This window comes from Colobus angolensis, unplaced genomic scaffold (genome assembly GCF_000951035.1).
Source record: "Colobus angolensis palliatus isolate OR3802 unplaced genomic scaffold, Cang.pa_1.0 Scaffold35, whole genome shotgun sequence".
Lineage (NCBI taxonomy): Eukaryota > Metazoa > Chordata > Mammalia > Primates > Cercopithecidae > Colobus > Colobus angolensis.
Genome location: NW_012116821.1, coordinates 306445 through 322593, shown reverse-complemented (window position 1 = coordinate 322593; position 16149 = coordinate 306445). Strand labels below are relative to the sequence as shown.

Genomic DNA, 16149 nt, shown 5'->3' with positions numbered 1-16149 from the left:
TGTTGCTCAGGCTGGTCTCGAACTCCTGACCTCAGGTGATCTGCCTGCCTCGGCCTCCCAAAGTGCTGGGATTACAAGCATGAGCAACCACACCCAGACTGCACTTGTGGTTTAAATTCCTTTATGTCTGTCCAGATTCCTGTTAGGCCCTAAAATCCTGACGTTTCACTGTAGGTTAAAATAATGAGAATTTCCAAACAGCAACAGAAGTTCTACCTTCTTCCTAGTACCTTCAGGAGACATAATGTCCTTAGCTAAAGAAAAATGGAAACCTCATTTGGTAGCATGCACCGTCTGCTTGGGGCTGTGATTACCCAGTGAATTAGTTGAACCTGTGGCTTAAACAGTCCCTTGCCACAGTTAACCTTAAGACTTGCTATAAAACTGGGGGAGTAGACGTTGGGGAAAACTGTGGTCACCTGAGTTCTAGTCCTGTTTTGCTTCTAACTGCCCACGTGGCTTTAAACAGTTCCTTTGACTGTTTCCTTATTCATAAACTCGATTCTTTGGTATTGGAGGGCTAGCAAGCTCTTATGGAATCAGACAAGAAGCCATGGCCCTCATCAAAGAAAACGTTAAATATGTTGAAGGTGTTTCCTATAATCTCAGAGTGTTCACTATTAAGAACTCCTGGGGCTCAGCTGATGATCTGAGTTTCTTTCAGCTCTGACATTCTCTCTCTAATACACCACCAACCTCCCCTTATTATGCCACCATAAGAGACCACTCACCAAGAACAAAATGAGATAGACTTTCTACCCTTCCCCAAGTCTGAGTATAGGAGTCACATTCACCCCAGTGACATGTGATCAGCCATGTACCCACCAAACTCATGAAATCAATCAGCCCTTGCCAAAGAGTCCACTTCCCAGTACTCCTCGGATTTATCTACCAGGCAGATCCTGTTCACAAAGCCCTGGGCAGACCCACCCAACCCTGGAAAAACAGATGAACACAATAGCCTTATCTCTGAGTATAAGGTGGTAACATTCTTTCCAACATGCTAGAAATAGATGAACAATTCAATTGTGTCAGGGAAAGAAACCACATCCCATGTGACAGTGAGCATGGCTGTCACCTACTTGTTTTTGTTTCCATTAAACTGACCTCACTTAATCATCCGCAGTGTTTCCTTGCCTTTATTTTACCTTAGGGATGCATGATGGCTATCATTTCCCGAGTGCCCAGCCTGTGCCAAACCCATTACATGTGGTATTACTAATCACCTCATGTAAACATGGTTTTCATTATGCAGATGGGAAAACTGCCGGCACAACTGTCTTTTTCACACAGAGAAACCAAGGCTGGGCGGGGTTAGATGACTTGCTCCAAATCACACAACCCACAGGAGGCCCAGGACTTCGAAACCTTTCCTTTCTTCCCTGTAGCCCAGGGATTCCCAAACTTGTCTGCATATTAGAATCCACCCGGAGAGCCTCTAAAACTCCCAATGCCCAGGGCACACTCTAGCAGTCATAATCTTTGCGGAAGGGACACAGGATTCAGGATTGTTGAAGCTTCCCAGGTGATTCTAATATGCAGACACGTTTGGGACCAACCCTGGAAGCCATGGCAAGCATCTTCAGCGACACACATTTACCAAATAATCCAAGTGGAAACCAAGGGCAAGGAATAAAAAAGAAGCAAACTGAAGCTGAGGAGCTGAGGAGACACACCTGAGTGAAGGAATGTGCTTTCTTTACGGGTGATGGAAGGAATTTGGTAAGAGAAGAAACTTCCTTGATGTAAGCACAGACAAATCCAATGGGATGCCGGTGTTTAGTGACTGTTTAAGGGATGAGCTAAAATACACTAACCCCATCTGTTCTATTAAGTGGGTTTCCTTTTTGCTCTGTCCTTGGGAGGAGAGTGACTGTCGTTAATGTCCATTTATGTTACAAGCTGGTGCTTTATGAACTGAGCTCTGTGCCTGGTGCTGTTGCGGCCCCCAGTCCAGCATGGTGAACCCCACAGGCATTAACCCAGACCCGGAGCACCTCAAGGTCCTGGTGGCCTTTGCAACAGCAAAGACTGTTAGGATTATATCCAGTAAAGCATTTATGTTAGTGCATTTAAAAAATGTATTCAAATTCCTGAAAAACTGGAGATCCATTGGAAAAACCTTAAGCCCCAACTATGCTAGAAAATAGTCTGTTGCTGTAATATCTTGGGGATCCTCAGCTCGAAGGTTTTGATGGTCTGGTTGAGCATACTGAGGAATTATTACGTTTACTTGGAATGTAAGTAGGATTTTAGTTGAATAGAAGGAACATTATTGCTTGTGTCTTGGCTGAAGTCAAAGAAACAATGATTAGCAAATGATTTGGGGGTGGTCATGCTTGTACTTATTCAGGTTAATAATCTGCTTTAAACAACATGTATTCTCTACAGTCTTCACATCTGGACAGAGATGTCTGGATTTCCAAAGGAAACCTACATATCATAAGTCTTACATTCCATTTAGTTAAATTCCTGTACTTAGATCTGATGTATCCTTCTGCCTCAGAAAAAGATAGCAGCTAATGCTGAATTAAATCCACAATTCTCCGATTATCTATTGGCTTTAGTTTCTCCTTTTGTATTTAATGATAACATCTTTCTAAGTCAGATACAACTAGACTGAAAACATTCAATCAACCCTACTTCTATGCAACTGTTCATTGTGATGGGGATCGGGGAAAACTAACCTTATTTCTGTGTACTGCTAAGATGGCCCCAGGAAAATCAAACCAAGTTCAGAAAAGAATAACTTTCTTTCTATCCCACTCTCTTGCCATAGTCTCTCCTTATTCCATGAAATACACATTTTTTTTTTTTTTTAATAAGAGAGATCTCTTGAGAAACTCTGAATTCTTTTGGTTTGATATAAATAGTTTCTTGTGTTCTGTAATTTTCCAAACGTTGTAAAGCCAAAGTCCTTGTGTTTGAAAGTATTTTGAGTTCCCCCACCCCATTTACAGGTGAAACGGGTCACTTCTCATGTTGAATTCAATGGCAGCATTCATGGATGGTGGGACCTGTATCCTTGCTAGAGTTTCAGGGTTTAGAAAAGAGGCGTTCACTAGTATAAGTCAATATAATCTCTTGGTTCTCCAATCCAAATAAAACTATAAATGTGTTACTGGCTAGGAAACAGCAAAAGACTAAACAGTAAGAACTGTTTTCTTTTTTACGATAGTGGCAAGTTGAGCTAATAAAGAACAAGTCATTTTTAGGGAAACTACTGATTTGCATCTGCCTCTGTGAGCTTCCTTTGCATTCCTCTTGTGCTTAAGCTGCAATACACACCCGTATTCCCATTGAACATGCACGTTCTACTGACATGCTCAAGCATAATTTTAATGCATTGTTCCATTTCTGATCTCAAGCACCGCACTGTGTATTTAGTAAGCACTAGATACATACGTGTTGGATGAATGAAGGAATATTGGTATTTGGAGACAAATTTGCAAGATTCTAATAATAAAACAAGCACAGGACCTGGAGTCAGCGTGAAGAAGGTGGGGCTTCGGTTGTGGCCACACCTGCCGTACATGAGGTGAGAACCTGGGAATCCCTTTCTGGGGCACTGGAGCCCCAGCTCTTGTTGCAGAACCCAGAGCTGGCCTCTTGGTCCCTGCGCTCTCCTGGCAGTCCCTAGCCAGGCCTCACCTTTGAGAGTTTTGCTTTTTTGTGGCCTAAGAGGATTCTAGTCACTCTGCTTATGGCCTTCAGTCCCATGCTATGTGTACTTGTGAGAGCACTCACATCACACAGGATAAAGAAAGCCCTTGGGCTGAGTGCGGTGGTTCATGTCTGTAATCCCAGCACTTTGGGAGGCCACGGCGGGTGGACCACCTGCGGTCAGGAGTTCAAGACTAGCCTGGCCAACATGGTGAAACTCCATCTCTACTAAAAATACAAAAATTAGCCAGGCATGGTGGCAGGTGCCTGTAATCCCAGCTACTTGGGAGGCTGAGGCAGGAGAATTGCTTGAACCTGGGAGGTGGAGGTTGCAGTGAGCCGAGATCATGCCATTGCACTCCAGCCTGGGCCACAGAGTGAGACTCCATCTAAAGGTAAAAAAACAAAAAACAAAAAAAGAAAACCCTCTAGTGCATGGACATTTCTGCACTCACATTACACAGGGAAAAGAAAGCCCGCAATTGCATGGACATTTCCGGCAAAAGTTACTTCCTTTTCCTCGTTAGCTTTTTCCTTTTCTATTGTAATGAAAGGGTGGGAATGAAGCTGTAAGAAGCAGGGAGGTCCCCCTTGCATTTCTGACTGCTGTGGCTCTTGGCCTGTGTGACACCAGGTGCGAACTTCTAAATATCAGTGCAACTCTCCACACAAGGTCCCTTGAGATACAAGATAACATTTGCCACAGTCTTCATAAAGCTTTGCAAAACATCTTTGCAACAGCAATTGCTTCCACTCCGTAATATTCTTCCCATCCCATGATCAAGCAGACAAAATTAAAAAGAGGCATATTCGGGCTTTTTCCCAGTTGTACAAGCTGGAAGTCACAGCCATCTGAAAGCCACATTTATTTCTAGCACTATGGATCCTTTAGTGGATTTTAAAATTTGCATTAATTTTATGAATGGTATCTTTTTAGAAAATATATCTGAATACAGTGCTTGAATTTGTAGTTTTAAAAGTCTGGACTAAAAATGCATGTATATTTTTTCTAGTTTACAATCTTCTTTCCTAAGTCATCTACAATAATAGGCAATTGATTTGTATCTTATAGGATTGAGAAATGATTTAGTTTTGTAATAATATAAGAATGGATGAAAATGAGCATCATTTTATTTCCTTATAGCTCACAGATAGAATATATTTCTATGATATTAAAAAAATTTAAAAAAGTTTTTGAAAGAGATGTGTGCCTCCGAAGAAATAAAAGGAGTAAATATAATATTTTTCACAGATACTAAAAGGTACAGAAAACATCTATAAAACTGTAACTATGAGCCAATCTACACACTGAGCCAGTCTACACACTGTGCCAAGCTGCCTCTCTCTGTAACCTTTAAAGAGTCCTCCAAGAGAAAGCCCAGTTATAAAAATGATTGGATTTGATGCCACCACCAATGTCTGGAATGTTCTTCAATTTTCATACATAGATGCAGAAATAGTGGATTTGGGGAAATCATTAATAACGAATGAAAGGAGGCATTCTTCTAAAGCATCAAACTTCATGACTTTCTTAACTGCTTATACTTTAAAATCATTTAAAACACAAATTACTCTGGATAAAAGTAATCATCTATGGGTAATTCCTTTGTGGAGGCCATTTTGAAATAGTTTTTTCCCCCCTCTATGAGGAATTTATTAACCACAAAGACATTGCCTAAGACCACCCATCTCATTTGAATGAGATCTCTGTACTGGAATTCAAGTGAGAGGCCAGCATTTACTTACAAAGCCAAACAACCCCCATGGGGGATTCTTTCTAATTATTCAAATACCAAAGAGCTTCAGTTTGTCAAAGTCACTTAATACTGTTTTAAAAACCAGCTCGAAATGCTTTGAGTCCCTGGAGAACCGTGACTTTTGAAAGCTTTCCTTTGCCATGGACTGAAGCAGGGATGGAGTGCGGACTGTTCAATATTCATGCCGATTCACAGAGAGCCTGTCCAGATGCTCAGGTCGAGGGGAGCAGGAGCTTCTGAAAAGGGAATTCATCCAGGGAACAAAAGCATCAACCTCTGCCCCTATTATGCTGCCGTGGGATTTTAAAAAGATTATACTCTTCCAACAGATGGGCCTTCGTGTGCACCTGATCATTGGAAAAGCACCTCCAGCTAACTGCTGACTGCATATGCACCCAGTGCTGAAGGAACGATCCTCTTTTAACTTCATTTGCTATTCTGTTTCTCCTCTCACCCTATCCACCGAAAAGAACCTCAGAAACTTCTATTTTTTTTCCCATTTAATTTCCCAAATCATTTGCTCATATGTGCACAAGAATGGTGAGGTTAGTCACAAATCCATACTGTTCCTTTGTGGGAGGTGGGGGCTTGACGGGGTGGGAAGTGGGAGCTAGATGGATGTTTGCCAATTGCAAGTTTAGTTACAAAAGAATAGAAGGAAAGGGATCTTTTCTCACTGCCATATCAAATTTGGTACAGGTGCCAAGCAAGATCTAAGTTTCTATATAGGCTCACATGTCTGTGTTTCTTTGGAGCTGTTTTATTTCTTACTGCAATATGATAGAATACATAAAACAATATTCCAACACTACCGGGCAGAGAATCAAACAAATAAAGAGCCTATTGAAAAGCCTATAATTGCCACTATATTACCTATAGTCTTCTCTAGTTTTCTACTTACTACTTGTAATAGAAAATATAATTATAATCAATTTAATAGAAAATCTGCTGTAAGGAGAAACTCAAGAAAGCTTAGGTATAATCCTCAGGAATTAATTTTAATCCGTGTTATAGAATGCATATTCAAAAAGGCCTTGGCATTCAAAAATCTCTTGGCCTTTCAATAAATAAAGAGAGTGGTTATTCAAATATAGAAAACAACAGTGAAAGGCTTCAACTATGAATGTATCTCTACATCTCTATACATACAAACTGCTCAGTTACTAGGCACAGACAGACCACAAAAGATGCACTAAGCTACACAGCAAAATAAATGACTAACAACCAAAATTAGTTTCAATTTTTATTATGAATGTCCAAAGTGACAGCATACTGTGAAAATGCTAGGTTCTCATTGATTAAATTTCAAGAGACCACAGACTACAGCATTCCAAGCACTTTAATTTCTGACAGAGCCAAAAACAAAGAAAAGAATGATAAAAATGTTCTTTTGGGTGTAAACAGTATTCATATTTGAGTTTTTATATTTTTTTCTTCCCTGCAGGTATTGTGAACACTGATAATTTCCAAAACACAAATCCTGGTCTGGATACTTGCAGCAAACTTTTATAATCTCTGCCCGAATAAGAAGCTAATAAGAAATGTACTTATAAAGTATGTTTATGATACCATGTGATATATTTGTTCATCCTCATTTCCTTATCTATCCTGCAAGGCTTCTTGTCTACCACCCGGGTACCTGCTGTTGGTAATTACAGGACAGGGAGGCTGAAGTCAAACACTCGGAAGACTGTACTGAATCCTGGATTTTCTGAAAGCTGCATTTACTTTTTTTTTTTTAATGAGAGCTTAAGATTTTCAGTGTTTGAGAATGTTCAAGGAGATACCTAATGACAATGGATTAAAGCCACCAATCAAGAACTACACAGTCTACACAGATTGTGTTCAAGAAAAAAGGCCTTGGTTTACTAAAGCTATGGTTCTAGTAATCTGTAGGTCCAACACAATATGCCTTTTTCTCTCCCCCCCGAAGGGTTTCCTTGCCATCTGTCCTTCCCATCACTGGTACTGGATGATGCTACAGATGGAGTCTGTTGCCACTGATATTGCAATCAAATCTGGTCCTGTGGAAGTGGGTATCTCTTACAGATGCAATACTGTTCATCTGAGTGGATCCCCAAAAAGAACAATTATGAACTAGAAACTCATAGAGTTTGTGTTTAAAATTTATAAAATTAAACCTGCTCCAACAGGTAATACAGGGAGGCATGCTTGCAACCTCTGGATTCAATCAGAAACAATGTCTGAGAGCACAGAGCCTTCTCAATAGGTAACGGTGGGTTCCTTTTAATGCTTCCTTAAACAAGATCCGATGTGATGCACATTAGAACTTTGAAGCACGTCTGTCTCATTTATTTCTACAAGGCCTGGGACACAGGAAGCTGCCAGGACTTCATTCATCATCATCTTGCCTGTTGACAAAAGGAACAATAACTGGTCATCACTGGTCCACGGAATAACTTTTCCTAGTTTTTTCCAAGATCATTCCTAAAGAAAAGATGGTGTCAATACAACAGCAAATGTTTCAATGTTTGATGAATTTCTGTGCTCTAAAATGCCATGCCTTCTTCCAACAGAGCAGGAAGAACCACGTCACGCAGTGTTCATTGCTCTCCAAATGCTGGAATGGTTCAGGAGACAGCCCTGTCCTGGAAGTCAACTGACCCAGGCTCCACACATGAATCTGCCAATAAGTAACACAGTCACCTAAACTTGTTGGGCCTTGGTTCCTTCCCATGCAGACGAAAAGGCTTCAGTGGAGCATGTCTAAAAAGAAGGCCATTCAGTGCTACCTTTTAATAGGATCGTGTGGTCCTGCCTTCTTAGCTCCTTACAGAGCATCACCAGGTATGACCATCTCAAGTTGTGGCTTACAAAATACCTACACCTGGGTGCCCGTGGTCCTTGTTCAGCTTGGAGCTGAGAACCAAGTGAATTTCCAGAGAAATTTCAAAATATCTATTAGCATCTTGAAGTCCATTAAAATCTTAAATGTGTGATGGATACAAAATTCTGAAAATATACATCACCATGTTTTCACATCTTTTGCTGTCTTAAGGTCAAAAAAGTGTCTTTTTTTGGTCCCTGTTGGCTTTCTTAAATTAAGAAATAATCATATAAAAGTTGAAAAATACATTCATAAGCATAACGACATGGAAGCATTCTGTAGGAGCCTACTATCTAGTTATATAATTCAACTAGTTGGACTAGTTTAAGTAACCACGCCAAGTAACTTTACCAAGACACATGTCTGGTAGCAGAGATGGGACCTAAACATAGTAAGTCTCACCCTAAAATGAATGCTTTTTTTTTGAGATGGAGCCTTGCTCTGTCACCCAGGCTGGAGTGCAGGGGCACAATCTCGGCTCACTGCAACCTCCGCCTCCTGGGTTGAAGCGATTCTCTTGCCTCAGCCCCGTGAGTAGCCGGGACTACAGGCACGCGCCACCATGCCCGTCTAGTTGTTTTGTATTTTTAATAGAAACGGGGTTTCACCATTTTGGCCAGGCTGATCTCGAACTCCTGACCTCAGGTGATCCACCCACCTTGGCCTTCCAAACTTCTGGGATTACAGGTGTAAGCCATTGAGCCCAGCATCATATATTTTAAGGCATCCTGTTGTCATGTGTGACAAGAAAGGTGGCTGAAATATTTTTCATCTTTCTACCGTGCTTTTGGCATAGAGGGAAATGTGTGAACGATCCACACAAAACTGGTGCCAAAATATCATCTATTACTTGGATTATTCTAAGTGTTTTGCGAATGAGTTTATTCTTCAAACTTAAAAGCTGACTTAAACAAGCTGACTTAAAAGCTACCTAGGAGGGCCGGGCGCGGTGACTCAAGCCTGTAATCCCAGCACTTTGGGAGGCCGAGATGGGCGGATCACGAGGTCAGGAGATCGAGACCATCCTGGCTAACATGGTGAAACCCCGTCTCTACTAAAAAAATACAAAAAACTAGCCGGGCGAGGTGGCGGGCGCCTGTAGTCCCAGCTACTCGGGAGGCTGAGGCAGGAGAATGGCGTGAACCCGGGAGGCGGAGCTTGCAGTGAGCCGAGATCCAGCCACTGCACTCCAGCCTGGGCGACAGAGCGAGACTCCGTCTCAAAAAAAAAAAAAAAAAGCTACCTAGGAAAGAAAAAGGCAGTGAAGATAAACTCGGTCATTTGACTCTCAATAGCAACAAGACTAAAGTTACACAGTCATTTTCTTAAATCTGGATAAGATTTGCCAGGTTGTAACCGGATCGGGCAGCTGTCCACAGCAAATTGGTATTCATGTGGTAAAGGCACAGAGATCACAATGGTGAACAAAAAGAAAATGATACAAATTCACTCAAATTATGGAGTGAGGACCTATAAAATGACCTGTAAACACAGGCACATACACTAACACAGACTAAATGTGTGTTTCTTTGTTGTCAAGTAAGAGAAATAAATGTTTCTGTTTCAACAAATGAACTTAAAATGTAAGTAAAATTTATTATGGGATTCTGGCAAGTATTTTTATGACCATGGCTTTCTGGGATGATTTTGTTGCTGTTGTTTTTGAGACAGGATCTCACTCTGACGCCCAGGCTGGAGTGCAGTGGTGCGATCTCAGCTCACTGCAACTTCTGCCCCCCCTGGGTTCAAGTGATTTTTCTGCCTTAGCCTCCTGAGTAGCTGGGATTACAGGCACGCACCACCATGCCTGGCTACTTTTTGTAGTTTTGGTAGAGATGGGGTTTCACCATGTTGGCCAGGCTAGTCTTGAACTCCTGACCTCAAGTGATCTGCCCATCTTGGCCTCCCAAAGTGCTGGGATTACAGGTGTGAGCCACCACACCAGGCCTCTGGGATGATTTAGTATGTATCGTAAGTGCCTGATGGCATCGCTACAAGTACGCGTGAAATGATTCCTCGCTGAAGACGGTGGGTATTGAAAAGTAGAAATGCAAGCAACAGTACAGAGGCATGGAAATGATGGGCTTGACAGTGTCTCTTGGAGAGTGCTTTAGTTTGCAAAGGCTTCTCATGTTTGTGCTCTGGTCCTTACAACAAAAGAGCCAGCTTCCGCTTGGGGAGGCAGCTGAGATGAGTGAGCTCAGGCGACCTGCCCAAGGTCGGTGCTCACTGTTCTCTTTTTTTTTTTAAAAAACAAAACAAAACAAACACACACACACACACACACTGTCTCTTGCTCCCAACACTGAATACTGATGAATTTACTATTTCCTATGTTCTTCATCTCTTCTGCATAGTGTTATTACTACTATTGGCACTCATATATTAAGGGCTTTATAAAGAATTCTTGCAAAATGGATATAACAGAACATGACGACTAGATCTTGTGTGATATGTGATTGATGTCTCTGCATAATCAGGACTTGCAAAATAGACATAACTATCTCCACAAAGAAAGAAACTGAGGGTCAGAGATGTGCTTTGCCCAGTGTCTCATGGCAAACAGCAGAGCTAGAATTCTGAGCCTATTAGCCTTCGATCCCCAGTTCCTGCTTTCTCCATTGTGCATGGTGTTTTGGCGTATGGTGAGACACTAAGCAGACAGCCACTATATATGCTATGCAGCTCCATTTTTAGGTGTCAAACCCAGTATGAGCTGCTGCATTCAAAGCCTACTCAAGTGGCTCATGCCTATAATCCCAGCACTTTGGGAAGCCGAAACAGGACTGCTTGAGGCCAGGAGTTCAAGACCAACCTGGCAACAGAGAGGGAGCCTATCTCTACAAATAAATAAGTAAATAAAGCCTAGTCTCTCACACACACTCATTCAGCTACTCCAGAGATCTGTGAAGTATCTGGATCAGAGATCCATGCTGAGGGGACATGACAAACAGGTGGGCTTACTTCAAACTCCATACACAGCTATAGTTCTTGTGAAGAAGTGCATTCTCACAGAGTCAGGGATCACCTTTTGTAAGCAGTTACCAGTGTGCACTGAGCTCCCATAATACTAGCTCTAATTTCATAGTAAATAAACAGTAGGAGGTCCAAATCCCTACTTTTCTTTTTTTTTTTTTATTTTTATTTTTTTATTATTATACTTTAAGTTCTAGGGTACATGTGCATCAAATCCCTACTTTTCAAAGGGAATATGGTGCAAAGGATAAAACGTCTTTGAAATAAATTTGTGAAGTGGTAGTGTCGAGGCAGAATACCTGGAGGAAAATGAAACATTTTAGAACCAGTTTTCTGCAGCACAAATTGCCATAAACGATGCATTTGCTGTAACTGTCCTTGGTTTCTAAATGCATAGTACAGTGATTCTTTCATAAAATGGATGACAATGAAGGCAAATGGAAATGAAGGTGCTGCTCAAACAGATGTCACTGGCTGGGAGTCCCCTGGTGTCAGGTAACTTACATCGCTTGTTTAATCCAGCCAAACAGACCTGAAAAGTATTAGGTTGGTGCAAATGTAATTGCGGTTTTTGCCATTTAAAGTAATGGCGGCTGGGCACTGTGGCTTACGCCTGTAATCTCAGCACTTTGGGAGGCTGAAGTGGACAGATCATGAGGTAAGGAGTTTGAGACCAGCCTGGCCAACATGGTGAAACCCCGTCTCTACTAAAAATACAAAAATTAGCCAGGCATGATAGTGCACGCCTGTAATCCCACTACTCGGGAGGCTGAGGCAGAAGAATCGCTTGAACCCAGGAGGCAGAGGTTGCAGTGAGCCGAAATGGTGCCACTGTGCTCCAGCCTGGGCGATAGAGCAAGACTCCGTCTCAAAAAATAAAAGTGGGGGAGTCATGGCAAAACCGCGATTACTTTTGCACCAACCTAGATGTATTCATTAAACTCACACTGCAAATGAAAAAACTGAGGTTCAAAGGGGTTAAATAACTTAGCCAAGATGACACACCTAGAAAGTGACAGAGACTGGATTTCAAGCTAAGTACACCTGACCCCAAAATTATATGCCTTTTCTTTCAAAGGCTGCTTCCCCTACATACCTCAACAACCAGACATCTGGGCAGTCACCCTACACTGCAGCCCACGAGACTGTTTCTTTTTTTGAGATGGAGTCTCACTCTGTCACCCAGGCAGGAGTGCAGTGGCGTGATCTCACCTCACTGCAACCTCCGCCTCCTGGGTTTGAGTGATTCTTGTGCCTCAGCCTCCCAAGTAGCTGGGATTACAGATGTGCACCACCACACCCAGCTAATTTTTGTATTTTTAGAAGACATGAGGTTTCACATGTTGGCCAGACTGGTCTTGAACTCCTGACCTCATGTGATCCGCCCGCCTCGGCCCCCCAGAGTGCTGGTATTACAGGCGTGAGCCCCATGCCCAGTTGAGACTGTGTCTTGATGAGGGCCCAGCAGTGCTCAGGATTGCAGGTAGGCCCAACTGCTTCGAAAACAGTGACATCCCCTCTCACCTACAGAAATCCAACTAAGGGACGGTGACCAGGCTTCCAGGTCAATTTTATGAGGTCACAGAAGAGAGACAGAGGGAAAGGACCTGGCAGAGTGGCTCCTCAGAGAAACAACCACAAGGGGCCAACTGCATGAAGAAAGAGACATTGAGTTACCTTCAGTTTTTATTTTTTAGAGTTAGGGTCTTGCTCTGTCACTCAGGATGCAGCGGAGTGGTACAATCACAGCTCACTGCACCCTGGAACTCCTGGGCTCAAGTGATCCTCCCACCTCAGCCTCTTGAGTAGCTGGGACTATAATAGTGCACCACCACACACTGCTAATTTTTTTTTTTTTTTGGGAGACAAGAGTCTTTTGTCACCCAGGCTGGAGCGCAGTGGCACAATCTCGGCTCACTACAACCTCTGCCTCCCAGGTTCAAGCGATTCTCCTGCCTCAGCCTCCCAAGTAGCTGCAATTACAGGTGCATGCCACCATGCCTGGGTAATTTTTGTATTGTTAGTAGAGACGGGGTTTCACCATGTTGGCCAGGCAGGTGTGGAACTCCTGACCTCAGGTGATCCGCTGGCCTTGGCCTCCCAAAGTGCTGTGATTACAGGTGTGAGTCACTGAGCCCAGCCAACTTCAGTTACAATGTAGAGGCTCCTGTGATCTAGTTATCATTTGCCCCTCTTAGCTGATTTCCAAATGACCTATTAGTAGGCTGTAAACTGCGTACAGCCTGAAGAATCATCTATAAATTACAGCTGAGAAACAGAAGGCTAGGAGGACAATATGGAGATACCATCTATAGAGAGGCTCTGACCCTTTTAAAATTAATCTCCAATTTCCCCCGGTGAAGCTCTTATGAGAGCTGCCAGTAATCAGCAAAGCTGGCAACTGGCATCCTGACGTCGTCCTCTCCCTTCGTGCTCCACAAAAGATGAAGGCATGTGATTAAGAAGCCAGGAGACAGAATTTCAACATGAGCGATTTGTCCCAGCACTAGTGACACAGGATTAATAACCAGTGGGCTAAAAACAAGATGGAGCAGTACCAAGGAAACTCGGTTTGAATGAGGGCCTCTCCCAACCACGTTCAGCTCCAAGCCTCAGCCAGCCTGCCCTGCCATGTGGAAGGGAAGGTGCCAGAGTTGCTCACAGATGCCAGAACCCAAGCTGCCTCATCCAGCTGATCCATTTGGTCAGCCCATATGGGAGCAGAACGGCTGGCACCGAGCTGAAAGTATCCGTGTGTGCAGACACGTTTGAACATAATTTGCTAAATGTTTTATTGTTCTGTAGTTAAAAATCTACTTAAAATGTGTGGAGCTATGTTCCATTAGATTAGAACAATATGAAGTCATGTCTTTTCAAGTATCCAGTGTTAAGAATAATTACAATAACATCAAGGCAATCATTTCCTATTAGGGAAGTTTATTCCTGTGATGGAGGATACCCAGGGCTCCTCTGTTAACTGAGATCGTGTTTCCTGTGTCCTATCCACACGTGCTTCACTCGCATGATCCTTGAGAGTCCCCAAAGAAGCAACTTAAGTCTACCACCATGGAGAGAGGGATTCTATGAGCACTAAATCAGGAATTAGGAATTGCCAGGCACAAGGCTCTCATTTTAACACCAGAAAACAAGCTCAGAGGTTCTACACTTGCCCAGGAACATAAGACTGAGAATCCAAGTGATGCTCTGACTCTCAGTCCTACAATGCCCTTTGTTCATTTTATTCAAATATCTCAGATATTATATCCTGAAAAATTACGTCATTTGGTGCGAATAATCCAAATATTATGTGAACTTTGGGACCATGATGGATTGAGCCATTTCCATAAGTGTTTTCTGTTTTTGTTTTTAGACACTTATGGCAGCAAGTTTCCATAGGTGTTGGGAGTCCAGTGTTGTGAGCTGCTGAGAGGGAGGCACGAGGTCCCAGAGCATAGGGTCTCAGGGCATGGCAGAACCCCTCCAGCAGGCCCATGGGGAGGCAGGTGAGCACACAGGGGAGAAGCATGCACTGGGGATCTGAATCAGATGCACTGGGTTTGCATCTTTGGTTTTGTTCTTTATTAGGCGTGCACTCCTTGGGCAAGTTCCTTAGCTACTCTTTCCTTAGTTGTCAAATGGAGATTAACACCGCCCCTGAGGCTAACTGTGGGAACTGAGTGAGAGGCTGGAAGGGTACCCGTTCTTCCTTCTGCCAGCTGCATTCTCAGGCAGCCCTGGGGACCAAGGGGATGGCAGAGATGTCCACTGACACCCGCAGTTACAGGAGCAAGGCCAGGGTTTCCCATTTCCTCTGCCTGGGATGCTCCGCCCTTTCTGCTCAACTTGAGGGGGCTCAGTCAGCCACACCTCTCTACCTAAGGCTGCCTCCTCTGCAAGGCCTTCCCAGTAGGTAAGGCTGCCCAGTCACCAGCCTCCCTTGGTCATGTCTCCAGGAGAGCCCTGTTCACATCCTCATCTTCCCCCTCCTTTCTTTGACTGGGAGCTCCTCTGTTATTGATTTAAAAGGTGATGAAAGAGACCACCACCTTCTCATAGGTCCGGTGACATAGTGAGCGTGCTGACCACACATTCTCCACCTCACTAGACACTAGGGAATCAGGATATGCCCTTTCTCCAGCCTGCTCCCCAGCCCCAGAAACTAAATGGGCCACCTCTTTCCCCCTCCACCTCCCAACACTCTCCTCTCCATCTCTGGGCCATTCCTACTTGGATCAGAGAATCACCACAAATAACTAGGAATCAAGACACCTGTGTTCAAAAAGAAAGTCAATGCTCATGCTCCTGTCGAGGTACAAGAAAAAAATCCAAGGAATTTCTGCTAACAGCTCACAGAGAACCACACCTGATTGTTTTTGACTACATATGACCTGACAATTCTGCACTCTGACACCCTGACACACTGGCCTTTATGGCGGGGGTTGGGAGATGGGACAAGAAGCTGCAAGAGAAAGAGGACAAACACAGGTTGTTCAAGGCACCAACCACTCTGTCACCTGATAGCAGGCTGCCATGTTGATAGGCTAGGAAAGTAAGAATGCAGACTCCCCACAGCCAGGGCCAACGTCTGAATTCATCTTGGTAAGATTTAGACTCCCGGACATGGGGCTTAACGGCCATTCAACATTCAATGAAATGGAATAATACTAAACAGCTATCCTGGAAGAGGAAAGTCTATCTGCTCAGCACGTAATCATTTTAGGCCATGTGTATAAGGCAGCTTCATGACACTGATTCCATGGGCAGTACAATCACCTCGACTGCTTGGAGGCCTTCAGACTGCAGGCTGATGCTGAGAGCTGATGCATTTTATATGAAAGCTGGCTTCAGATCCTTCTTCTTCTAGCTTAAAGGTGAAAAAGTGTCACTTTAAGTTTCCAAGAACAA

General features: G+C 43.3%; 1 protein-coding gene and 1 long non-coding RNA gene across 2 annotated transcripts in view; both read right to left on the bottom strand.

The window, feature by feature from the left end:
* Positions 1-16149, bottom strand: part of TIAM2 (T-cell lymphoma invasion and metastasis 2) — a 569840-nt gene that overhangs the window by 377218 nt on the left and 176473 nt on the right. The window lies entirely within an intron of this gene.
* LOC105519411 overlaps positions 6651-16149 on the bottom strand; it is a 48214-nt gene continuing 38715 nt past the window's right edge. Inside the window, exon 2 of the long non-coding RNA XR_001002963.1 lies at positions 6651-7792. This is a non-coding gene — a long non-coding RNA (uncharacterized LOC105519411). The remainder of the gene's footprint in view (positions 7793-16149) is intronic.